This window comes from Rhincodon typus, chromosome 25 (genome assembly GCF_021869965.1).
Source record: "Rhincodon typus isolate 14 chromosome 25, sRhiTyp1.1, whole genome shotgun sequence".
NCBI lineage: Eukaryota > Metazoa > Chordata > Chondrichthyes > Orectolobiformes > Rhincodontidae > Rhincodon > Rhincodon typus.
Window position 1 is genome coordinate 43510448 of NC_063356.1, and position 26886 is coordinate 43537333.

Here is a 26886-nt window from a genome sequence, read left to right on the forward strand (position 1 = left end):
TACCAGTTGCTCTGGACACAGTGAGGAATGTACTCTGTCACTAAGACTCCAAACAGTGGGTTCTGTTACACAGTAGCAGGCATCTGATGACACATATTAGGCTGGAAATTAAAGAACTCAGGATGGCACCTACTGACATTTATTCGTGAGTGCAGTTGCATCGTGTGTTTCCAATACAAAACTGTACACAATAGAAGCTGAAGCACAGGCACAAAACAGAGCTGGTTTCTTCAAATGTTTAGGAATTGAGACGTCATGTTGAGGTTGTACAGGACATTGGTGAGGCCTCTTCTGGAGTACTGTGTGCAGTTCTGGCTGTCCTATTATGGGAAAGATATTAAACCGGAAAGGGTTCAGAAAAGATTTACCAGGATGTTGCTGGGAATGAAGGGTTTCAGTTATAAAAACAAAAGCCTGGACTGGGTCTTTCTTACTGGACATAGGAGATTGTGGAGTGACCTCACAGAGGTTTATAAAATCATGAGAAGCATAGATAAGGTCTTTTCCCTAAGATGGGGGAGGGGAAGTTCAAAACTAGAGGGTATATTTTTAAGGAGGAAGAGAAAGATTTGAAAAGGATACGAGGAGTAACTTGTTTTTAAAAACAGAGAGTGGTTAGTGTGTGGAATGAACTGCAGAGGAAGTGGTGAGTGCAGGCACAGTTACAACATTTAAAAGACATTTGGATAAGTAAATGAATAGGAAAGGTTTGGAGGGATACGGGCCAAAGCACAGGCAGGTGAGACTAGTTTAGTTTGGGAACATGGTCAGCATAGACTAGTTGGAGTGAAAGGCCTGTTTCTGTGCTGTATGATTCTATGACTCCACGACTCCACAAGTGTTGCTGGAACAAATGGGGAGCCACATGACTATGATGTTACATACACTCTGCTCTTTGCCAAAACCAGAGTCCTTGGCTACATTGAAGGTCATCCAGAGCCTAAAGCAGGAAACAACAGACAGACATCTTAACCCACCCTTCTGATATGGACTTTCGGTGTTCAGAATTTTGTTTTCCTTGTCTATAATTTTTTTCCAGTTAGAATATTTATATCAAACTGAGTGTTTTTGTCTGTCTTGTTAGTGAATAAGCAAATGTGTAGCTGGGGTTGAAAGGAGTGCAGTTTAAGTCACATAGTAGCACATTACTTTTTATCTGTTATTTGTTAACGAATCAGCATTTTTACAATAAAGTTATTTTATGCAAGCCGCAAAACCTTGTCTTGAACGGCAAATTGATCACCTTCAACACAAAAACAGAGATTGTTGGAAAAGCTCAGCACGTCTGGCAGCACCTGTGAAGAGAAATCAGAGTTAATCTTTGGAGTGAAGTGACCCTTCCTCAGAACTAATTTATCACATATTAATTGTGGGACTTCAAAATACATTGTACATGTAACGTGGATTACATCGGTCTTGCATTGATTTGCTGTTTGCTCAAAACGGTGGAATCTAGGGGTTTTAATCTATTCATAGTCCACTGGATTTCATACTTTGTCTACTTTTTTCTGAAAAACAGCTTACTGGTCCTTAGCAAAATAGCAACATAAATTTGGTGATCCGCTCCAGGATTGTAACAGGAATGATTAAGCACTCCAGCCCTGTTCTAGACACAGGACCCAAAACGTTAACTCTGATTTCTCTTCACAGATGCTGCTAGATCTGCTAAGCTTTTCCAGCAGTTTCTATTTTTATTTCTGATTTATACAGCATCCGTTGTTCTTTTGGTTTTTAAATTGATCATCATAGATTTCATAGAGTCCCTACAGTCTGAATGCAGGCCATTTGGCCCATCGAGTCCACACTGACCCAGCCAAAAGCATCCCGCCCACCTAACCTGCACATCCCTGGACACAATAGGCAATTTACCAGGACCAATCCACCTAAGATGCACATCTTTGGACTGGGGGAGGAAGCCCACACAGACACAGGGAGAATGTTTGTGCAGAGTTTGTATAGTCGCCCAAGACTGGAATCAAACCCAGGCCTCTGGGCAGCAGCGCTAGCCACTGAGCCACTATGCCACCCATTATCTCAATTAAACATCTTAGTGGTTTAATTAGAAGAAGGCTTGTGGCTCAATGTTAACACACACTTTGCAGTAATATCTTCACAGAAGGATATTGCCTGTTATGTACAAAGCACTTATAGAGAAACTCACACTGATATTTCACACTGATACATTTCAGGCCTTTCATGACTGTGGGTAGCACAGTCCCTGAGCGGATCACCAAATTTATGTTGCTATTTAACCAAGGACCAGTAAGCTTTTGTTAAAACAAAGGTAGACAAAGTATGAAATCCAGTGGACCCATGAATAGATTAAAACCACAAGATTCCACGGTTTTGAGCAAACAACAAATCAGTGCAAGATCAGTGTAATCCACATTACATGTACAACTTATTTCTATATTCCAGAATTAATGTGATAAATGTGTAATAGACTGTGATCAAACACCCCACAGCCCACATCACGTGACCAAGACAGGTCTCATGGATTTCTCAGTAACTTCTTCCAGATGATAGCAATTCTGGTTAATCAAATCTCATTAAACATCACAAGAGATTACAATAGTTCACTTTTGCTGATCTAGCCTTGGAACTCCTTCTCAAGACAGGGTTCCATTGTGGACTGTCTCAATGACTGCTCTAGTTCTATTCAATCACCTACCTGCCCTGGCTCCACACTCAGATTGATTCCAAACACTGCATTCCAATACTTAGTCATATGCACAACTCCAATTTTTCATTGACAGCTATCTTCACCAAGCTAGAGCTGTTTCTCAGTGTACCCTGGGTTCTAAACTTGCTCAATTGTAGTAAGCAAATATTGCTTGTGGATTTTTAACTCCCACTCTCAGTTGCACCAGGTGTCTTGTCAGCTACCATAACTTTCAGTCCATTCCCTAAAGCCTGACTGCAACATGTAGCTACCTAATAACTGCTATGACTTGATTTGAGTTCTAAGAGCAGAGGTATCCAGCTGCTCTTGGGACTTAATTCACTATCCTCTATAGAGGATCTGTATAGTTCAGTTGCCTTCCTTGCACTCGTTAAAAATTACCACTTCTAACATGGAGTTTGCTCTCTGTCTCTCGAACACACTCAATAACCTCCAGTCTCTCTGTTTGCTTTGAACTCTTTTACAGTGGCTATTCAACTACGTTGAATAAGTTACTGTAAATATTGCAAAAGCCATATCCCTATTATTGAACAGAATGGAATGTTGATGTCTAAGAAACCTTGGAACAAAATGCGCTCTAAATGTTACATTCTCAGACAATTCTTTGCATTGGAAGGGAAATGGGATTCATCACACTCTCCAAAACCAAATTCCCTAAATTTAAATTACGATTTTACTTTTGTTACAGCACCCCTGCAAGCGGCAGTCACCCTTTTATTTGGTTTGGTTTAGTCAAAATAGTATAGAGACAACTAGGACACCGGGCTACATAAGGTTGCATTCTACAATTAAATAAACCACCAAAAAAAAATGTTCGCTTAGTTTCATATTTCACTATCCACCTTAAGATCCAATTATCATAGCCAGGAGATGGTTACCAAAAGGTGTGAGTTAGAAACGAGGAATTGCTTTTCAAGTAGAAGAGTTTAATCTGAGTTAACTTTGAGAAGAATAGTTGAAAGCAAGTGTAAAATGCAAGGGTAGGATTTCTACTGATATTCTCTAAATCAGAGCCTTAATACCTACAGAAAGAGGAAGCAGACATGGGTTACATCTTTAGTAAAGTGAAAGCACAGTACGGACTTGAACTTGTTGCTTCCTAACAGAGTCGCAAATTAGCTGTAAAGTATTTGGTGAGCTGGAGGACAGTCAGTTAGACATTAATGAAGGTTCGGATATTTGAATTTCATGCAAGAAATTTAAAAGAAAGATGATGATTTTATAAATGCATTTGAAACGTGGCCAGATTTTGGTGAATTTAGAAAAATGGATAATAGGGGGATATCAAGCACTTCAAAAGATTTCAGAAATTCAACTGGATAATTCAAAGTGGGCAGCACTGCTGCCTCACAGCACCAGGAACCCAGATTCCATTCCACTCTCAGGCGACTGTGTGGAGTTTGCACGTTTTCCTTTTGTCTGTGTGGGCTTCCTCTGGGTGCTCCAGTATCCTCCCACAGTCCAAAGATGTACAGGTTAAGTGGATTGGCCATGCTAAATTGCCCCGTTTGTCGAGGGGATGTGCTGGTTAGGTGGATTACCCATAGTAAAAACCCCCAAACAGGGTTAGGAATATGGTGGGCTGCTCCATGCAGGGTCCATGTAGACTTGATGGGCATCTTTCCACACTGTGGGGATTCTAAGAAACCAAAATTGGATCCTCAGAAAGAGACAGATGTCTCCGAGGCTTTCAAAATATCCCAGGTAGGCACATTCCCAGCAGCCTTTATGGCATAAATGGGACTTTCAGGAATGTCACAGAAGATGAAGACTCATGGTCACAGCCTCCGAGACTGTTCAGATGTGAGGTGCAAGCAGCTGTGCAACAGAGGAATCACAGACAGAAGTGCCTGAGAACCTCCAAACCTAGTAGCGAAACATACACCAAGAATACAATGCATGAGGCTACTTACTACTTGCCACAGATCTTACATCTCCACTCTAAATAACCTCCTGAGCACTGGCTGGATCTTCTTTATACACAGATCGAAAAGCCCTCATGGGGAAAGTGAAGTCAACCAGATCAGACCAAAAGAAGAAAATAAGGCAGTCCATTAGGGGCACTGTAACTTAAATCAAAGTTTCGAATTTAAGGAATTAAAAAAAGTCATTAGTAGGGGTAATAATGCCCCAAGCCTCAGTTGTGTACAATTTTTGTGCACTGCAAGTAACTAATTAGATGCTGACAAAAATAAATAGCAGATCTGGAAGATGAGGGTGGTTCGTGAGTGGGATGAACTTCCTGAGGAAGTGGTGGATGTGGATACAATTGCAACGTCTAAAAGACACTTAGACAAGTATACGAAAAAGAAAGGTTTGGAGGGATATGGGTCAGGAGCAGGCAGGTAGGACTGGTTCAGTTCGGGATTATGTTCAGCCATGTACTGGTTGGACCGAAGGGTCTGTTTCCATGCTGTCTGACAGGGCTGGAGCAACAATAACAAATGAATGAGCAGCAACACTGCACAGGGAACTATTAATAGTTGTTACAGATGTGATATGAAATAACATTTCACATGGTAAATTATCCAAATTGGAACAACTTTTGAGGCAACATACTACGTTGAAAGTTCAGAGGCAAATGATTTATTGATCAGTCTGAGAGAACTGTAGTAGTCACAACAAGCTTCGGTTTGTAATTAGTGTATTAGTCACAGATTTATTCAGTTGCAACATATTGGACAGAGGTAGCACATCGACAATAATCAGAATGGATTAGTCAAAATATAATTTAGATTCACTCAGTAGTAAGGGTCACAAGATCAGGGAATATGCAAGTTCCAGTTCCTTCATATATACGGATGGCTACTCATGAAGGTCACTAAAAGAGTCAGGATTCCTAGCAAAGTAGCTGAGTATTAGTACAGACATGCTCAGCAAATTTGCCATTAAAATACACAAAGTTGGAAATGGAAGATGGAAAGGAATTGTCTTTGGAAAGTCAGTATAATTTACTGACAGTAGGGCTGAGAGTTGGTCTGATCTGGCAGAGGGCTGGAAGGAATGGATGGAGAGGTGCTGAGGACTGGGTTAAGTTCCTGAGAAGGGGACAGGAAAGCTGGTCAGAGATGCAAGTCTGGGACCAGTTTAACAGTTACTCTGGACTACGTTTTTGATACTCTAACTGTTCCTGAATGACTATTTTACTTAATTTCATCAGAACCGGCCTTAGTCTTTGATTTTTTTTTAAAAATGGAGACCTTCAGACGGTCCAGGTGTGGAAGAACTGTACAGTGGAAAATGCAATTTCCTGCACAATTCTTTGGAAACCTACTAGAATGGGGATTCTAGTCTGAACTACGCAGGCATAATAACTGGTCAGTGGAAAATCCGTCCTCATGAAGGGGATAGTGACAAAATGAGAGAAAAATGTGAAAAAAAAACACAATGAAACAGTGCGAGTCCGCACAGTGAACCCAAGTGACTACAACATAACCAGGAACTGACAACAGAACCTCTGATCATTGGAGACAGAGATCTTGTAATTCCAGTGCAGAAAGAGATAGGGCAAGTAGAGGCTTGACTGGGCTGTGTGTTCGAACAAGGACTACAGAAGAATCTAAGAGCACGACTAGAAGAGAGTAACTCACCTCCTGACTCCCCAAAGCCTGTCCTCCATCAACAAGGCATAAGTCAGGAGTGTGATGGAATATTCCCAACTTGCCCAAATCGGTGCAGTCCCAACAACACTCAAGAAGCTTGACACCATCCAGGACATTGCAGCCCACTTGATTGGCACTACATCCACAAACATCCACTCCCTCCACCACTGACGCTCAGTAGCAGTAGTGTGTACTATTTACAAGATGTACTGCAGAAATTCACCAAAGATCCTCAGACAGCACCTTCCAAACCCACAACCACTCCATCTAGAAGTACAAGGGCAGCAGATACTTGGGAACACCATCCACCTGAAAGTTCCCCTCCAAGCCACTCACCATCCTGACTTGGAAATACATCACCGCTCCTTCATTGTCACTGGGTCAGAATCCTGGAATTCCCTCCCTAAGGGCATTGGGGTCAACCAACAGCATGTGGACTGCAATGGTTCGAAAAGGCAGCTCACCACCACCTTCTCAAATGTTGGCTTGGCCAGCAACGCCCACACCAAATAAATTTTTTTTAAAAGCCAGTATGGCTGAGAGGTTTTGGTGACTGCAAACAAATAAGACAATTTAATAGGAGTCCAAACAAAGGATTGGAGGGAGGTCTGATGAGCTGACCTCTACCTGGCAGAGGCTGAACACCAACTCTCACACACCTCCCCTGATCTTCCCCAGACCACGATGCCTCCATCGAATATCAGATTATAGCTTCCAGAACTGACACTGACCTCATCTTCTCTGGAGATCCCCCCTCTACTGCTTCCTACCTCAGTCATCCAACCTCTCTCAGCTGGTTTCTACCTTTTTCCTGCCAAAATCCATAAACAGGACTGTCCTGGCAGAGTCATCATTTTGGCTTGTTTCTGCCCCACTAAAAACTTATTGCTTCCTATTGATTCAATCTTTTTCCCCCTTGTTCAGTCTTTTCTTGCTTTCATTTGTGATTCATCTGACGTATAGAGTCATACAGTATGGAGACAGACCCTTCGGTCCAACTAGTCCATGCCGACCATAATCCCAAATTAAATGAGTCCCACCTGCCCGTTTGTGGCCCATATCCCTCCAAACCTTTCCTATTCATATATCCATCCAAATGTCTTTTAAATGTTGTAATTGTACCCACATCCACAACTTCCTCAGTACGTTCATTCCACACACGAACTACCCTCTGTGTGAAAAATTTGCCTCATGTCTTTTTGAAATCTCTCTCCTCTCACTTTATAACTGTGCCCCCTGGTCTCGAAATCCCCCATCCTAGGGAAAAGACAACTACCATCAATTCTACCCGTATGTCTCATTTTTTTAATATAAACTACTATCGGGTCAGTCAACCTCCTACACTCCAGTGAAAAAAAGTCCCAGCCTATCCAGCCTTTCCTTATAACTCAAACCTTCCATACCCAGCAACATCCTAGTAAATCTCTTCTGAACCCTCTCCAGCTTGATAATATCCTTCCAATAACTGGGCAACCAGAACTGGACACAGTATTCCAGAAGAAGCCTCACCAACGTCCTGTACAACCTCAACATGACATACCAACTCCAGTACTCAAAGGACTGAGCAATGAAGGCAAGTGTGCCTTTTTAACCATACTGTCTGTATATGACGCAAACTTTAAAGAATTTTGTACCTGCACCCTAGGTCCCTCCGATGATACTTTACACTGTTGTTTCGACAATTTCCAGTCCTGTGGCCATAGTCACTTTCTCTTCACCATGGATGTGCAATGGCTCAACACTGCCATCTCCATCAGGATAGTCTGAGGTCTCTCTGCTTTCTCCTTGAAAACAGGCCTGAACAGTTCCCATCCACCACCATCTTTTGCCTAGCTCAGCTCATTCTCATATAGAACAACTTCTCCTTTAACTCCTTTGGTTTTCTCCAAGTCAAAGGTGTGGTCAGAGGTAATTGCCTGGGTCCCCATTATGCCTGTCTTTTGATGATGGAATATTCTTTGTTCAAGTCCTACCCAAGCCCCCATCGATAACTCTTTCTGCGATACATCAGTGAAGTCCTCGGTGCTGCTTCCTGCTGTCATCCAGAATTGTAAAAATTAAATCAGTTTTGCGTCCAATTTTCATTCTTCACTTGCACTTGGTCCATCTCTGACTCGACCCTTCCCTTCATTGACTTCACTGTTTTTGTTTTGGGAATAGGCTGTCCACCAGTATCCACTACAAACCAACCACCTTCCACAGCTGCCTTGGCTATATCTCCTCACATCCTGCTTCATACAAGGACTTCATTCCATTTTTACTAGTTTCTCTGTCTCTGCTGCATCGGTTCTGATGATGCACCTTCCACGGAGCTGCCTCAGATGTCCTCCTTTTTCCTCAAAAATGGATTCCCCTCTCTCTCACGGTGACAGGGCTGTTGACTCTGTCTGACACATCTCATGCACTTTTGCCTTCACTCCTTCCCGACTCTCTAGAACAGCAACTGGGTTCCACTTAATATTCTTAAATGGGTAAACATGATGAATATTGTCCCTTAGACTGGGAAACAAGAAAATAAAAAGCATGATGAAATGTTCTTTAGCTGCAGAAACACTAGCTCCAGCAGAAGGACTAGATATAGAACTTATCAGACAGTGAGAAATCCACAGAAGGACTACTGATTAGGGATAGCCAGCATGGCTTCTGTCTACCATAAGACAGACAGTGATCCTGACACTGACCAGAAAAAGCGAACTCAACACATCGGAAAGGAAAGCCCTAGAAGGACTGAAAAAGGACAAGAACATCATAATACTACCCACAGACAAAGGGCACATGACAGTAATACTCAATAAAAGGGACTACCTCTCCAAGGCACATGCACTACGAGCCGACGAGAACACATACCAGCAAGTGCAGACAGATCCAACACCACAACTAGGCAACAAAATCCTCTACACGCTAAAAAGACACAAACAGACCGGACAGATCAACGAAACAGATTTTCTAAGAATGAAACCCAAAGGAACCAACACACACCAACTCTACGGCCTCCCTAAGGTACACAAACCGGAAGTACCCCTTAGATCCATACTCTCCCTGCCAGGCACGCCACCACATAGACTAGCCAAGGTTCTACACAGGAGACTAAAGCACCTCGTCAACAAGTTACCCCACTCAATCCACTCAGCCCAGGAGTTCCTCAATTCCATCAAGGACGCAAGAATAGATGACGACGAGGCCATGGTTTCATTTGACGTGACTTCCCTATCACATCAATTGACATACCACTAGCAAGAGAAACACTACTAAACCAAGAACAAGACCCCAATGACACCATCTCCACAGACAACACGCTGAAGCTACTGGACCTATGCCTCACCACCCACTTCACCTTCGCCAAATATATGAACAGATCAACAGGATACCCATGGGATCACCGATCTCTGAACTAATAGCTGAAGCGGTGATGCAGAGACTGGAAAGTATGGCCCTTTCGCTAATCCAACCAAAACTATGGATACGCTACGTGGACAGTACCTTCATCATTATTAAACGTACCAAACTAAAGGAGACACAAACTAATAAACAACACCCTCACCGGAATCAGATTCACCAGAGAAGAGGAGAAGAACAAACAGCTCCCATTCCTGGGCGTCATGGTGGAACACAGGACAAATGGGGAATTCCTAACAAAGGTACACAGGAAAGCCACACATACTGATCAAGCATCGAATTTCAACAGCAACCATCCTAATGCATACAAACAAAGTTGTGTGAGAACATTATTTAAATGGGCAACAACACACTGCAGCAGCACAGAACCACACCAAGCAGAGTACCTCTTCCAAGTATTCAAAGACAATGGATACCCAAAAAACTGGGTCAGAAGATGCCTATTACACGAACGACACCAGGAAGATACTACACACCCCGAAACACGCATCACACTATCCTACATCAGAACTAACCACAAGACTCCTACGACCACTGGGCATCAGAGTAGCACACAAACCCATATCAACCCTACGACACTGCTCACCCGAACCAAAGGCCCACTACCCGCTATGGACAGGACCAATATCGTATACAGGATTCTCTGCAGAGACTGTGACAAACACTACATCATACAAACAGGAAGGAAATTAACCACAAGGGTACACAAATATCAATTGGCTACAAAAAGACACAACCAATACTCACTCAACTCTATCCACATGGATAAGGAGAACCACCAATTCGACTGGGACAAGCAAAGCAGAGACGAGCACAGGAATTCCTAGAAGCGTGGTACTCCACAAAGAAAGCCATCAACAAACACAGAGCTAGACCCCATACACACTCCACTGAGAAGGAAAACCAGAAGTGAGGTAATCCAGCTCAATGGACACCAGAGTTTAAATAACAGGCAGAAAACACAACGGCGCTTCATCAGAGGCTGCACTGATGAGGTTACCCAGCAGGGTAACAAAACGTCTGCAGAAAAACAATGAACCAGCTCGGCGAGCCAACCAACTACAACAATGTGGATAAATATTCACTGTGGTGTAGTGTACATTTGACAAGGAGCGAGATGGAAGAAAGGTTAAGGATCGATTTTGCAAACATAAAGTAAATGATACAGAAGAAAGAGATCTTGAAAATAAGATAAGATGAGTTAATGCTGCTGAAGAATTGTTGGACTAGTTTACAAAAAGGAGTGTTGTTCAAATTAATTGTTAGAAGTTATGGAAGAGGGTTGTGTTGCATTATGAAATATTGAAAATCTTTCGTTTTAGATTTTGTTTTGTAGTCTCGAGTGTTATAAAGATTTTCTTTAAAGAAAGAAGACTCAATATTATGCAAATCATTGTTCAGATACACAGGTGAACAGCATTATTACGTACTTAAAGCACTTGCAAAGAGACACTGCTGGATAAGTCAGAAGAAGGCAGACATATGTAATGTTACATTCTGTAAATAACAAACTATTAAGAAATGGATTTATGTCGAGCTCTATAACTCCCCACCTGGCTTGGCATCAACACATCAATCCAGATCAATAGTACAATAGGAACAATATTTACTTATTTCACCCAGTCAATTTCCATCCAATCTAAAATCGTGATTGACATCCTAGCACAAATTTGCAATGAAAAATCCAATTCCTGCATAAGTGCTCGTTATTGGACCAGGCAGAAAAATGTTCCAAATGTTTACTCCAGCAGTTTAGTTCTTGGGGAACAAGATGTTTGCCACATTCCTCTGCATCAGTGTAACTGCTCAAAATAAATGTACCTGCTGATTTTCCCTGAATAATACAGTCAGTGTGTCATTTCTATCTTTAACAGTGAACAAGGGAACATGTCACGCAGCCCATATGGGTTTCAGATGCTGAATAATGTGAGCAATGCATAAATCAGGCAGAATATTGTCCTATACACAATACAGTTTTAGGATAAGTGTTTATATGCAAAGCGCCTCTGGTAACAAATGCTCAAGGTGAGCAAGATCTTCAGCCCTCATTCATTACGACTACACATACCAAGAACTACCAGTCATATCTGAAAAAGCCAACACACTCCTCAGGATCAATAGTTGATTTACATGATTTACATCATTTACTTTCGCCAATTTAATAAAGGAGGAATTGACTCAGAGACCTTTCATTGGAGAGAAAGAAACTTGTATTTATCTTTCACAACCTTAGATGTCTCAAAGTTCTCTCAGCCAGTTTTGGGCACATAGTCATTTATAACAGAGGGAACAAGGCAGCCATTTTGTGTCAAAATTTAGGACAGTTGGATGGCTTTAGAAATTGAGGGAAAGATACTGGTGCAATGGTAACATCACTGGACTAATAACCCTGAAGATGTGGTCATGGGTTCAAATCCCACGATGGCAGCTGCTGGAATTTAAGTGTAAATAAATCTGGCATATAAAGCTAGTATCAGTGATGGTAACCACATAACCAATGTCAATTGTCATAAAAGCCCATCTTTTCACATGTCTTTTAAGGAATATGACCTCAGACCACACAGCAGTGTGGTTTACTCTTATTGACCACTGAAATGGCCTAGCAAGCCACTCAGTTGAAGGGCAATTAGGGATGGCCAATAAATTCTAGCCTTGCCCTATCTTAGCAAACTTGCCTTATTAACTACCCAGACAAGCCCCTCTCATCTGATTCTAGCCCTATCTTACTCTGCAGCATTCCCAGAAAAACATACCAATGCTGGGATATCTCAGAGTGAACTGGCAAGAACAGGTGCTGGTGCCATCTTTAAAAGGCCATTGTGCCTGTCAGGCTGGACAGATGCCCTGCATTGATATTTGCCCCATCTATTGGTACCCCACTTGGTGGGCAGTGACTTAGAGGCTCTGCTGGATGGGGTAGTGCGCAAGTGGAATGTCCTGTTCTCCCATGCCATCCAGCTCCAAGATTGTTACCTCAGCCATCTGGAGGAATGCACAGCAGTGTTGGTCAATCCTCTTCCCAACTATGCCAGCTTAAGGACCACCATCTTCTCTCCAATATCATAAACCCCATCTTTGTTACTGTACCCACCATGCACCATGCACCCACCAAGACTCTACCACTCTCACCATCGCCTACAAGATCATGTCTCACTCACTGTCACCCACCCCCAACCCCCAATCCCACGAACCCCACATGCCCTCTGCACTGCCTGCTCACTCACTCACTCATTCATTCCTCCCCACTACACCAATGATAAAAGTTGTTCCACTCGCTTTTGAGAATCAGGAGACCCTTAAACCTGTGTTAATTCAGCATTCAACATTTGGTATTTATATATCTGTGCCTTATTAGTAACTAGTCTTCTGGAAACGTAAACAAATCAATATGAAGATAGAGGAGAGGTCAGAAGAATCATCAAGATATTTACTCACATCAATGATTTATCAGGTGTTACCCCACTCCATTATCAAATCTAAAATAAGAAGGTTTTGGTTGAAAACAGAATGAAAACTAATGCTCAGAAGTTGATGGGCAAGGGAACAATGGTCATCCAACATCATGATTAGCAGTCCCATGGCCATTGCCAAGTTGGGTTAGGTTAGGCTCATTCCATACACACGCCATCCTTTGCGTGAAAAAGTTGCCCCTTAGGACACATGGGAGGCAGATCCAGGGAGACAATGCACACTGTCACCCTGGGGGATGACCAGGAGTTCTCCCCCACTTCAGGCAGAGGGAAGAACTAAGTTGATCGGTACCAAGATTACCAAAGACTACCAAAGACCACTATAAAGAGGCTTGGGCCCACTGGGACATGGGAGTGCACTGCCTCTATTCCTCCATTCTACAGAACAGCTCCAGGATCAGTAAAGTGTTTACATCTCACTGGTTGTCACAGAGTTATTGAGTCATAGAGTTATACAGCACAGAAACAGTCCCTTTGGTCTAACATGCCACCCAGATATCCTAACTGATCTATTCCCATTTGTCAGCATTTGGCCTATATCCCTTTAACCCCTTCCTTTCCATGTACCCATCCAGATGCATTTTAAATGTTGTCATTGTACCAGCCTCCACCACCTCCTCTGGCAGCTCATTCCATACACACACCACCCTCTGTGTGAAAATGTTGCCCCTTAGGTGCCTTTTAACTCTTACCTATCTCATCTTAAAGCTATGCCCTCTAGTTTTGGACTCCCCTAGCCTGGAGAAAAGACCTTGGCTTTATCCATGCTCATGATTTTATAAACATCTATAAAGGCCACCCCTCAGCCTCCGATGCTCCAGGGAAAACAGCCCCAGACTACTCAGCCTGTCCCTATAGCTCAAACCCTCCATCCCCAGCAACATCCTTGTAAGTCTTTTCTGAACCCTTTCAAGTTTCATAACATCCTTCCTATGGCAGGGAGACTAGAATTGCATGCAGTATTCCAGAAGAGGCCTAACCAATGTCCTGTACAGTTGAAACACGACTTCCCAACTCCGATACTCAATGTACTGACCAATAAAGCAAGCCATACTAAATATCTTTTTCACTATCCTGTCTACCTGCAACTCCGCTTTCAAGGAACTATGAACCTGCACCCAAGGTCTTTGTTCAACAACACTCCCCAGGACCCTACCACTATGTGTATAAGTCCTGCCCTTATTTGCCCTACCAAATTCAGCATTTTATCTAAACATTATCTAAAACTCCACATGCCACTCCTCTATTTCCTTTCTTCGTGTAATTAACTAATGTACCATATTAAAACTGCTGCCTCTCAATAAACGATCAGAAAATTGTTACAAGTTGTCATCGGCTGACATTAGGTAGCTGTGATCATGAACCTCCTAAAATTGACACCAATTTTATCTCCTTTAATATTTACCTCTCTCTCTTTCTCATCCCCGGGGGAGAACAGCCCACACTGGGACAGAGAGACTCAAGTCAATGGTGGGCTGCCTGACATTAGACTCCTTTTAAGGAGCATTTCCTGATTCTGACCACTCAGAGCTGACTGACTGTGTCCAAGCCCCTCAACTGGAGTTGGAGGTTACGCTGCACTTTCTGTGTCAGAATCCCCGAGGGAAGGCTATCCTGTTTGACTTGGCCGAGGCTAATGGCAAGCTTCCTAGCTTTGTGTTTGCACGGAACAGCACGGCAACGCAACAGTAAGACGAGCCTGGTATCTCTGGCTGAGGGGGCAAACTGCAAAATGGCAATACAAGGCAGTGATGCCAAGAGGATCCAGGTAGGCTCAGGGTGAGTGAGTGCTATCACAGTGAGCGCTATCACAGTGAGCAAAGAGACAGAGATCCAGCCTGGTACAGTCCATGAACTGGCAGTGTCTCTCTGTAGGCCCAGCGTTACACAGAGTTACTGAGGCAGCCCGAGGGCCAGCACTGAAGGACGGTAGGGTCCTGTGAGAGGTTTGGAGATCTGCCATGAGGGGTCTTAGAGGCTGGCACATATCAGATGCCAATATCCATAGGGTGCATATGATCAGCACTTGCGGAGCTTACTCTGAGATACTGGTGCCTGGCAACCAACATAAGGTCCATCAGAACCAGCGTCAAGCTGAAGTGGCCAGGTATCCGCTCGCACTTCCATGCCAAGAATTCTTGATGGTGAAATTGTTTGGCAAATTTGAGAAGATAGGAAGCTAAATATTAAAGAGATGAGATGAGCCATTATTAAGGCATTTAAGAAGCAATAACTACCTCTTAATTGGCCAGTCTCACCATGCCGTGTACACAGTTCTGGTCATCCTGCTATAAGAAGGATTTTATTCAATTGGAAAGGATGCAGAAAAGATTTACTAGGATGTTACTGAGATTGGAGGATTTGAGTTATAAGGAGAGGCTGGATAAACTGGGACTTCTTTCACTGGAGCGTAGGGGATTGAGGGGTGACCTTATATAGGCTTATAAAAGCATGAGGAACATAGACAAGGTAAATAGCACCCCTCAGGGAGGGGGAGTTCAAAACTACAGGGCATAATTTTAAAGGTGAGAGGAGAAAGATTTAAGAGGGACCCGAGGGGCAACATTTTCACACAGAGGGTGATGCATATATGGAATGATCTGCTAGAGGAAGTGGTAGATGCAGGCACAGTTGCAACATTTAAGAGACGTTTGGACCAGTACATGAGCAGGAAAGGTTTGGAGGGATACAAGCCAAATGCAAGCAAATGGTACTAATTTAGTGCAGGATATTTGGTTGGCATGGACAATTTGGACCAAAGGGTCTGTTTCTGTGCTGTATGACTCTATGCGTGACTCACAATGTTGAGATAGGCCTTCCTGGACTTCACACATGATTCAGTTATAAATCTCAACATAGCCAACATCATTCAGGTCCCTATAAGGTCTGCCCTATAAACCTGAGCCTGGTAATATCTGCGATTACTAAGTACAGCAGTTATCAGTCTGATAGTGTAACAAAGTACTACATTGAAGCCTAAGGCTAAAGACAATTCTTGACTTTCTCCTTGACCAGTCTATCGCAAACACAAAGTGTTTCATATGGCATCAAACCACACAGAGGGTGAGATCTCAGTTGTCTGTTTGCATCGCTGTGTTTGGGAATGTAATACCTAGCCATTCCCATTTGCTGATTTTGATGCAACAGCTGTCATTCTTTAAATACTATCTGCTCGCCTTTTATCATTCAGATCACGAGATTCTCTTCCTCAAACGTTGAACTCAGACATTTGAGAGTTCCAATCCACTTCAGCCACGCTCTCCAATGCAGCACTGAGAGTGCGCTGCACTGTCAGAGGAGCTGATTTTTTAATGAGATTGTTATCTTTAACTACATCTCACTCTGATGTAAAAGATCCCACAGCCACCATTGGGAATACAGCAGGACAGTCCTCCTCAGTGTCCTAGCAGATATCTATATCAGTGACACAGATAATGTGATTATCATCAAAATGCTGTTTTTGGGACTTTGCTGTGTATCAATTATCTGCCATATTTTCTACAGTACAATGGCGATTGCACTTCAAAAGGTGCTCCATTGTCTGTAAAGCAATTTACAATCTTGAAAATTATGAGTCCAAGTTTTTCTCCCATGTTCAGGATAGGCTATCACTATAGCATGCACATACATTGCTGCCCTGCACAACATTTTCTTGCAAGATCAGTGGTGTTAAAGAATCATAGAAACGCTACAGTGAATAAGGTGGCCATTCAACCCACCAAGACCACACCAACCCTCTGAACCGCACCCCACCCACAGCCAACCCCCAACCTTAGCCCTTAACCTCACATTTACCATGGCTAACGCACCTAGCCTACCCAAGACACTATGGACAATTTAGCATGGCCAAGCCAGCTAACCTACCCAGACACAGGGAGAATGTGAAGACTCCACACAGACAGACACAGTCACCCAAGGGGTGGAATCGAACCCGGGTCTGACCACTGCGCCACAGAAAGGGGAAAGGGTTAAACATTAGTATCAAAGTCCACAGCAAAGTCTGAGGCTCCAGATTGCAACCCATTACTTAATGGTAACAAGCTGCATTTTCTTACCAGCCACAGTCCACAAGCGTTGAAAACTCTCTGATATTTCAGGGTAGAACTGCAGCCTTTCTGTGATCAGACTTCCCGAGCTCTGTGTTCCCCTGACACTGTCACTCCTTGTATCCAGTTTGATGACAGTCTCCACCTGGTCTCACTCAGTGTGTCAGTTCTCTGTAACACCAGGGGTGCTCTTAAAAAACTGACCAACCCCTCTGCTTTCAAACTCTCGCTGTGTCAGGGGCTCTGTTGTAAATTGCCTGAATCCATCTCCCTCCCACTTCAGAATTTACACTGTCAGTGGCTCAGGCAGAACAGCAAAAAGCTTCAACTGGAAAACAAGAGACATCTGAAAATGTGGAAGGATGCACTCCGGCAGACAGCCCCATCTATAGGATAGGGAGACTCTAACTGTGAAAAAACTCAGAACCTGAACAGCTCTCTGCTTCTGAAAATGAGGGGAAGAGTGTCATTGGATATTTTAAAGACGGTAGTAAATTGGTTCTTGTTAGGTGAGGGAATCAAAGGTTCTCAGGGATAGATGAAAATGTGCAATTGAGACTACAAACAGATCATCCATGATCATGTTGAATAGCAGAGAGGGCTTGAAAGACCAAATAGCCTACTTCTGCTCCTAATGCAATATATTTGAATTAAATACAATATTCATACATTTATATTTCCACTGCCCTCTGTGTAGAAAAATACCTCGTGATCTAATGTCAAGGCTGTCCAGTCCACCAAGCTCTGGGACCTTCACTTTTGACATGACTCACAGAGAATACCATAATTTGTGAAGTCTGACATTGCCAAATTGCCATCTCTGCTTACTTCCACTCAATATGGTAACAGCCAATTAGGCTGGCAGCTGGCTCGATAAGATTTGTGGACAAGGAGTTGTGGAAATAGGGCTGGGGGAGTGGTAGGAAGAAGTGACTATTTGGGCAATTTCTCAGGCATTATTCGGCGTTTGACTGGTGGAGCTCAGAATCCAGTGTGGATGGAAATCCCAGCTGTGAGAAGATCAACTGAATTCAGAAGAGGCAGCCTGTGGGTTCTCAAATTCAGTGAACATCCCTCCACAACCCTTCAACCCTCTCTCCCACTTCCCTCCAAAACCCTCCCACTGTCCTATACAAGGCTGGAGAGAAAAGACAATGTCATATAATGCCAATGGCCTTCTCTTGGTCCAGGCTGATGAAGTATCCATTCCCGCAGATGTGCAATTGTATCCCAGGGTAGTGCAAGGCTCTAAGATCCTCCTGTCAGGTACAAGGCAGGTCTAGACTGAGTGGATCAGTGACTCCAGAGCAACTGTGAATCAATCAGTAATAACTTTGTGGACAATTCCAAAGTTGGCATTTAGCAATGTGACAGGGCTTGCCAATTCCTGCTTGCCTGCCCCTCCACCTTCTGTTTGTAGAAGAGTGTGATGACACCATTCCTCAAAAATTTGGACCTACTGCTGACAGGAGCATCCTCTCATCTTCTCCATCAGGTCTGGGCTTGTACGGTCTCAATTCAAATTGGTCAATAATACATCATTTCTGAGAGCGTTGTTAGAGGGCTTGGTGGTTTATTTGTACTTTTATCTGTTCATGTTTCTGCCCTGACTATTATTTCCAATTCCTCCTGATCACTTCAGAATGAGCCTTATCTTAACATTAAATCTCGGTTTGTAACTCACTTTCTCCCTCTTAAAGGTAACATCGAATTCAATCACGTTGTGATGATGGTTCATTGTAACTAAAATCCCTCATCCCTCATCCCTGAACCACTCTAACTGACTGTTAGATTACTAACTAATTCAGGCTCGTTACTTATCACTAAATCTCATATCGCTTGGTCTCTTACTTGTTGAAAAATAGAAAAAGCTGGAAGCAGACATTCGGTCTGCCCGTGTAGACAGTACAGTGAAGAAGTGTTTCAAAGCAGAGCTCTTATTGAGACCTGAAAGGAAAGAAAAGTTCCAGGTCATTATCATTTGCTGCTCAAGAAAGTTCTTCCTCACATGCTTCCTGCACCTTCTGCCCAAAACCTCATACGTGTGTCACTGGGCCTTGTACCATCATCCAATATTTTTCTTTATCTACCTTATCTAGACTTGTCATAATCCTCGTGCACCTCTATCAAATCTTCAGTCAATCCCCTTTGCTTTGTCTCCACTCGAACATTGTAACTAAAATCGCTCCTCCCTACAAATTTCTAGTAAATCTCCTCTGCACCATCTTTGAGAAAGGGGGAATGTACCTGTAACATCACTGGACTGGTCATTCAGAGCCCCAAGCTAATGCTTTAGCGACAAAAACAGAAATTGCTGGAAAAGCTCAGCAGGTCAGCAGAACTGAGGAAAGGTCACTGGAACCGAAACATTAACTCTGATTTCTCTCCACAGATGATGCCAGACCTTCTGAGCTTTTCAGGCAATTTCAGTTTTTGTATCCGATTTCCAGCATCCACAGTTCTTTTGGTTTTTATTTAGTGAGCCAGATTTTTTTAAACAATTGACAAATGTTACATGGTCACCATTAGACTGAATTTTTTTAAAATTTCCAAATCTGATTACATTCAAATTTCAGCATCTTCTAAAAAAGAGTTGTACCGGACTTGAAATGTTAACTCTGCTTTTCTCTCCACAAATACTGCCAGACCTACTGAGTTTCTGCAGCACTTTCCCTGTTTGTTCCCACATTTGTCATGGTAGGATTCGAACCCAGGCCCCAAAAGAACTGTGGATGCTGAAAATCAGAAACAAAAACTGAAATTGCCTGAAAAGCTCGGAAGGTCTGGCAGCATCTGTAAAAAAAATCAGAGTTAATGTTTCAGGTCCAGTGATCTTTCCTCAGAACTGGCATTCTGTGGAAGGGTCACTGGACCCAAAATGTTAACTCTGATTTTTTTCTTCATAGATGCTGCCAGACCTGCTGAGCTTCCAGCAACTTCTGTTTTTGATCCGGCTTTAAATGTGCTTTAGGGGAGAAAATCTGCTATTCTCACCTAGTCTAGCGTATTTGTGACTCCAGGTCAACAGGTTGACTCTCACCTTCCCTCTGAAATGGCCAAGAAACCTATTCAGATTAATGAACAATTGGGTATCGCCAACAAATACAGGTGTCACCTGATGATAGTATAAGGTAGGGGTGGAGGTTAGATAGACCTTAGGTTTAGGGTAAAAGTTCAGCACAACATCGTGGGCCGAAGGGCCTGTACTGTGCTGTACTGTTCAATGTTCTATGTTCACCAGCCACACCCACATCATATGTAAGAATTAAAACTAAAAACCCTCTTAAGGACCCTCATTTCCTTCCTAAAAAATACTCCAGCTGCGACCTAGCAGAACCTTATAAGGAGTCAGCATTAGTTTTTTCTGCTCTTTTTTACATAGTGCCTAAATGAAGGCCAAGATCCCATATACTTTGCTAATTACTTATCTAATGAGTCCTTCCATATTCAAAGATTTAGGCATATGGACCCCCAAGGTCCCTCTGCTCTGGCACACTCATTCAAACTGAGACATTAATTCTATATTGCTTGTCCCTAACCCTTCTGTCAGAATGCATCACTTCGCATTTATTAGCCACTTGCTTGCCAATTCTGCTAGTCTATCTATATCCTGTTCCAGTCAGCATACACTTTGTATCCCTGAATATTAAGCACTCATCCCTCCCCATGTTAAAGCCACATTTCTGTTCTTTTTAATTCATTTGTTGGAAGTGGATGTCACTGGCTGGGCCCAGCATTTATTGCCCATCCCTAGTTGCCCTTGAGAAGGTGATGATGAGCTGCCTTCCTGAACCACTGCAGTTCACTTGCTATGGGTTCATTCACAATGCCATTTGGTAGGGAATTCCAAGATTTTGACCCAGCGACAATGAAGGTACGGTGATATATTTCCAACTCAGGGTGGTGAGTGGATTGGAGGGGAACTTGAAGATGGTGGTGTTCCCATGTATCTGCTGCCCTTGTCCATCTAGATGGAAGTGGTTGTGGGTTTGGAAGGTGCTGTTTGAGGATCTTTGGTGAATTTCTGCAGTGCATCTTGTAGCTAGTACACACTGCTGTTACTGAGAATCGGTAGTGGAGGGAGTGGCTGCTTGTGGATGTAGTGCCAACCAAGTGGACTGCTTTGTCCTGGATAATGTCAAGATTCTTAAGTGTTGTTGGAGCTGCACCCATCCAGGCAAGTGGGGAGTATTTCGTCACACTCCCGACTTGTGCCTTGCAGAAGGTGGACAGGATTTGCGGAGTCAGGAGATGAGTTATTCGCCACAGTATTCCTAGCGTCTGACCTGCTCTTGTTGCCCCTGTGTTTATGTGGTGAGTCCATTTGAGTTTCTCGTCAATGGTAACCCTCAGGATGTTGACAGTGGGGCAATCAGAGATGTTAACACCCACTGAATGTCAAGGGGCAGTGGTTAGATTTTTTGTGTCTTATTGGTGATGCTCATAGCCTGGCATTTGTGTGGCGCAAATGTCACTTGGCACTTGTGAGCTCAAGCCTGGATACTGTCCTGATCTTGTTGTATGTGAACATGGACTACTTCAGTGTCTGAGGAATCACAAAGTGTGCTGAACATTGTGCAATCATCGGTGAACATCCCCACTTCTGATCTTCTGATGGAGGGAAGATCATTGACGAAGCAGCTGAAGATATTTGGGCCGAGGACACTACCCTGAGGAACTCCTGCAGAGATGCCCTGGAGCTGAGATGACTGACCTCCAACAACCATGACCATCTTCCTATGTGTCAGGTATAACTCCAACCACCACAGAGTTTGCCCCCGATACCCATATATTCCAGTTTTCCTAGGGCTCATTGATGCCACACTCAGTCAAATGCAGCCTTCATGTTGAGCTATCACTCTCACCTCACCTCTGGAATTCAGTTCTATTTGTCCATGTTTGAACCAATGCTGTAATGAGGTCAGCAGCTGAGTGGCCCTGGTGGAACCCAAACTGGGCGTCACTGAGCAGGTTATTGCTGAGCAGGTGCTGTTTGATAGCGCTGTTACTGACACCTTCCATCACTTTACTTATGATCGAGAGGAGACTGATGGGGCGGTAATTGGCCGGGTTGGATTTGTCCTGCTTTTTATATACAGGACATACTTGGGCAATTTTCCACATTGTTGGGTAGATGCCAGTGTTGTAACTGTACTGGAACAGCTTGGCTAGGGGAGCAGCAAATCCTGGAGCACCAGTCTTCTGTACTATTGCTGGAATGTTGTCAGGGCCCGTTGCCTTTGCAGTATCCAGTGTCTCTCACCATTTCTAGACATCACGTGAAGTGAATTGAATTGGCTGAAGACTGGTATCTGAAATGCTGGGGCCCACTGGCCCACTGGAGGAGGCCAAGATGGATCTTATCACTTGGCACTTCTGGCTGAAGATTGCTGTGAATGCTTCAGCCTTATCTTTTGCACTGATGTGCAGGGCTCTTCCATCATTGAGGATGGGGATATTTGTGGAGCCTCCTCCTCCAGTGAGTTGTTTAATTGTCCACCATCATTCACGACTGGATGTGGCAGGACTGCAGAGCTTAGATCTGATCCATTGGTTGTGGGGTCACTTAGCTCTGTCTATCACTTGCTGTCTGGCCTGCAAGTAGTCCTGTTTGGTGGCTTCACCTGGTTGATACCTCATCTTCAGGTATGCCTGGTGCTGCTCCTGGCATGTCCTCTTGCACTCTCCATTGAACCAGGGTTGATCCCCTGGCTTGATGGCAATGGTTGAGTGGGGGATATGCCGGGCCATGATGTTACAGATTGTGCTGGAGTACAGTTCTGCTGCTGTTGATGGCTCACAGCACCCCATGGATGCCCACTCTTGTGTTGCTAGATCTGTGCAAAGTCTGTCCCATTTAGCACGGTGATAGTGCCACACAACATGATGGAGGTTATTCCCAATATGAAGGTGGGTTTTCATCTCCACAAGGACCATGTGGTAGTTACTCTTACCAATACTGTCATGGACAGACGCATGTGTGGCTGGCAGATTGGTAAGGATGAGGTCAAGTATGTTTTTCCCTCTTGTTGGTTCCCACACCACCTGCCACAGACCTAAAGCAGCTATGTCCTTTAGGACCCGACCACCTTGGTCTGTAGTACTGCTGCTCAGCCGCTCTTGGTGGTGGATATTGAAATCCCCCACCCAGAGTACATTTTGTGCCCTTGCCATCCTCAGTGCTTTCTCCAAGTGTTGTTCAAAATGGAGGAATACCGATTCAGCAAACGAGGTAGGACGGTACAATATAATCAGTAGGAAGTTTCCTTGCCCATGTTTAACCTGAAGCCACGAGACTTCATGAGATTCAGAGTTAATGTTGAGGATTCTCGGGGCAACTGCCTCCCAACTCTGGTGCCGCCACCTCTGCTGGGTCTGTCCTGCTGGTGGGACAGGACACATTCAGGGATGGTGATGGTGGTGTCTGGGACATTGTCTGTAAGGTATGATTCTGTGAGTATGACTATGTCAGGCTGTTGCTTAACTAGTCTGTGAGACAGCTCTCCCAATGTTGGCACTAGCCCCCAGGTGTTAGTGAGGAGGACTTTGCAGGGTCAACAGGGCTGTTTGTACCGTTGTCTTTTCTGGTGCCTAGGTCAATCCCAGGTGATCTGTCCAGTTTCGTTTCTTTGAGACTTCGTAGCGATTAGTACAACTGAATGGCTTGCTAGGCCATTTCAGAGGGCAGTTGAGAGTCAATCACATTGATGTGAGTCTGGAGTCACATGTCAGTCTGGGTCTGGCCAGACCTGGTAAGGATGGCAATTTCCTTCCCTGAAGGACATTAGCTAACCAGGTGGGTCTTTCTGACAATCAACAATGATTTCATGTTCATCAGTAGATTCTTAATTCCAGATTTTTTTTATTGAATTCAAATTCCACCATCTGCCATGGGGGATTCAAACTTGGATCCCCAAAACATTAGCTGAGTTTCTGGATTAATAGTGACAATACTACTAGGTATTATCGCCTCCCCTACACCATTGTCGCTACATCATATTCCTGGACAGCTATTTGTGCTTGTAGTTAACCAACCTTACCTCACCTTGTGTATTTACCCATGGGAATTATTAACCTGTCCCTGTATTCTTTGTAGATCCTTTTATTCTGCTCCTGTCTAAGATGTCTTTCTTCAGTAATGCCAAAAACTCCCACTCCTGTATGCAGCTTATCCCTCTTCTCTAATTTTATATGTTGATGCCCTTTTCTGTCACTTATTGAATTTCAACTTTCCTGAACAGCCCTGGTGAGCCTTTCCACAAAGGCACACTGTCCTACTGAGATGCCATTCATTGTAGGAATTAAATAAGACTTGATAAAATGGGATTCAAACAGGAGTAAGACGACTGTACTGCAAGGCACATCTCAGTAGACATGAACCTTGAGAACTCTAAGGGTATTTCTTAGCAGAAATGTCTCAAGAGGAACCTTGGTACACTCTCAGGCTTGTATCAGCCTTAAGAGGGGAGACTAAAGAGATTCCTGTAGACAGGATAAGTGAAAAACCTAGAATGGAAGATAAAAACTGAAAGAACTGCAGATGCTGTAAATCAGGAACAAAAACAGAAGTTGCTGAGACAGCTCAGCAGGTCTGGCAGCATTTGTGAAGAAAAATTTAGAGTTAGCATTTCAGTTCTGGTGGCCCTTCCTAGAATGGAAGATTTTTATTTATTGTATGAGAATGAAATGTAAAGAATGTGATTGTGGACTTATAAAGGTTGATGCTTTCCTGTATGTATCTGACATATATGGAACAGAGCCAGAACTGAATATCAGACAGAATTCTGTTTAGCCAGTCTAATATTGACTATGTTTGATTAAACTTGAAGTTAACCTGCATACCTGAGTCCTTCTGTAACCCGTGTAGGATAGTTAACCTTAACAATACCTTTAGAGTGGGTGTTTCCTGCCCCAGAACTGGTACCAATGCCTCAAAAATCTGAAGCCTTCCCTCAAGCTATTCATTGACCCTTGCTGTCTCCCTATATCTACACTTGCTGTCTTGTGGTGCTGGGTGTAATCCAGAGATTAATATCATCGATCTCCTTTCTTTAACTTCTTCCCAGATTTCTGAAAATCTGCATATTGTTACTACCAACAAAGACCATAACTTGCGACTCACAGTCTTATTCTGTCCCCTCTCTGTGAATCAGACCAGAGGATTGCTAAGTGTCTAGAACAAAGATAAGACATTGAAGTAGTTTTGATGCTAGAGGGATCTGGAGCATCAAAGGAAACCATTCCTGGGGAAAGTGGAGATGGGAAAATGTTTTTGGTATTCAGACATATGGTGGCATTAGCAGTGGGACAGGTGAAAATCACAGAGACAGCATCATGGAAAAACCTTGGGAAATAAGATAGAATCAATGAATGGTCTTGTTGAGAAATGTAGAGGGGAATCCTAAACAGAGATCATGAGGAAAACTTCTGAAAGCTCTGTGAAATGTCAGAGAGATGATAATCTCACTTCCCATGGATCCTGCTATGAGCTCTGCCTCAGCTAGGTCAGCTGACTTTTTAGCCACACAATCAGTGCTGTCTGTACAAACTTCATGATGCGTTAATTGGTGTAATTGTTACATGTTAATGTTAATTGTTAACATTACATGTTAATTATTAGAGCCTGAGGCCTGGCCTAAAACACAAGAGAAAACATGTTTTCAAGGTTTACCAAATTTGAATTTAATTTAAAAGAAAGTAAAGTTGGTTTCAGGTAGAGTGAGCTTGAAGCTGTTAGATTGTCATAAAATCGCAACCTATTCACTACTTTTAGACGAGAAAGTCAGTCACCCAGCCTGCCCAAAGGTGACTTCAATCCCACACCAACGTGTTAGTTTGTAACTGCCCTCTTACATGGCCTAGCAAACTGTGACACAGCCTTCTAAGGCCATCTAGGGATGGGCAATAAATGCTGGTCTTACCAGTGACACTCACATTCTGAGGATAACTTATAAATTAGATGGAACCATATATGGAACTTATAAATTATAAATAAATTAAATATAAACTTATAAATTAGATGGTATTGGCTATGCGCACAGGACTCTGCGTAGACACTGTCATATTGTTGAATTGACAGTTTCACCCAAGCTAATTTGGCACAATTTCAGAACTGATTCCAGCCTGTTACAGATACATTGGTCATCAGACAGTACTCTCACTGTTTGACTTCTGCATCACTTTCCTTTTTCCTATTCTCTTTCAGAATTTGTATCAAGAACAGAGTGATATCAGCTTGAAAATTCACCTTACGATGCCCAACTAGGAAAGGAAGTACAATGTACCTTCCCCCACAGAGATAACATTGCTAAAGTCAGGGAATTGACATAAATTCACTGCACATTCTTGTTGATGTCACAACATTTTGTAAAGTACTTGTAAATGGGAAAGCAGGAAGTTAGAATTTGTTTGTAAAAATGATAGGGGGGAAGAGTGCGGAGTCCCCTTAAGAGGTGATGTGCTTTTCTAAGCTTGGAAATTTAAACGAAAATGTATCTGTAAGCAGCTGAAGGGGTAAGCCAGTTCTGAAATGGAAATGTGTATCAATTGGCTGTGTGATTGGAAACCTTAGGCTTGTTTTGATGTTTTGGCAACTAGCTTGAAGATCAGCCAATTAATTAAACCAAGCACTTAAAGATTGAAACCAATTGAATTTAAATCTGATGGTTTTGACAACCTCTGACCAATCC

At 43.2% G+C, this 26886-nt stretch overlaps 1 protein-coding gene across 3 annotated transcripts in view; it reads right to left on the reverse strand.

Annotated features, from left to right (window-relative positions):
* The window catches only part of dram2b (DNA-damage regulated autophagy modulator 2b), a 79558-nt gene extending 61963 nt beyond the window's left edge, over positions 1-17595 (reverse strand). The window contains exon 1 of one of the 3 annotated variants that reach the window (XM_048612052.1): positions 17207-17595. The gene's annotated coding sequence lies outside the window, so the exon portion shown is untranslated. The remainder of the gene's footprint in view (positions 1-17206) is intronic. The other 2 variants (XM_048612051.1, XM_048612053.1) reach the window with 2 other exon arrangements.
* Between the last annotated feature and the right edge of the window lie 9291 nt (positions 17596-26886).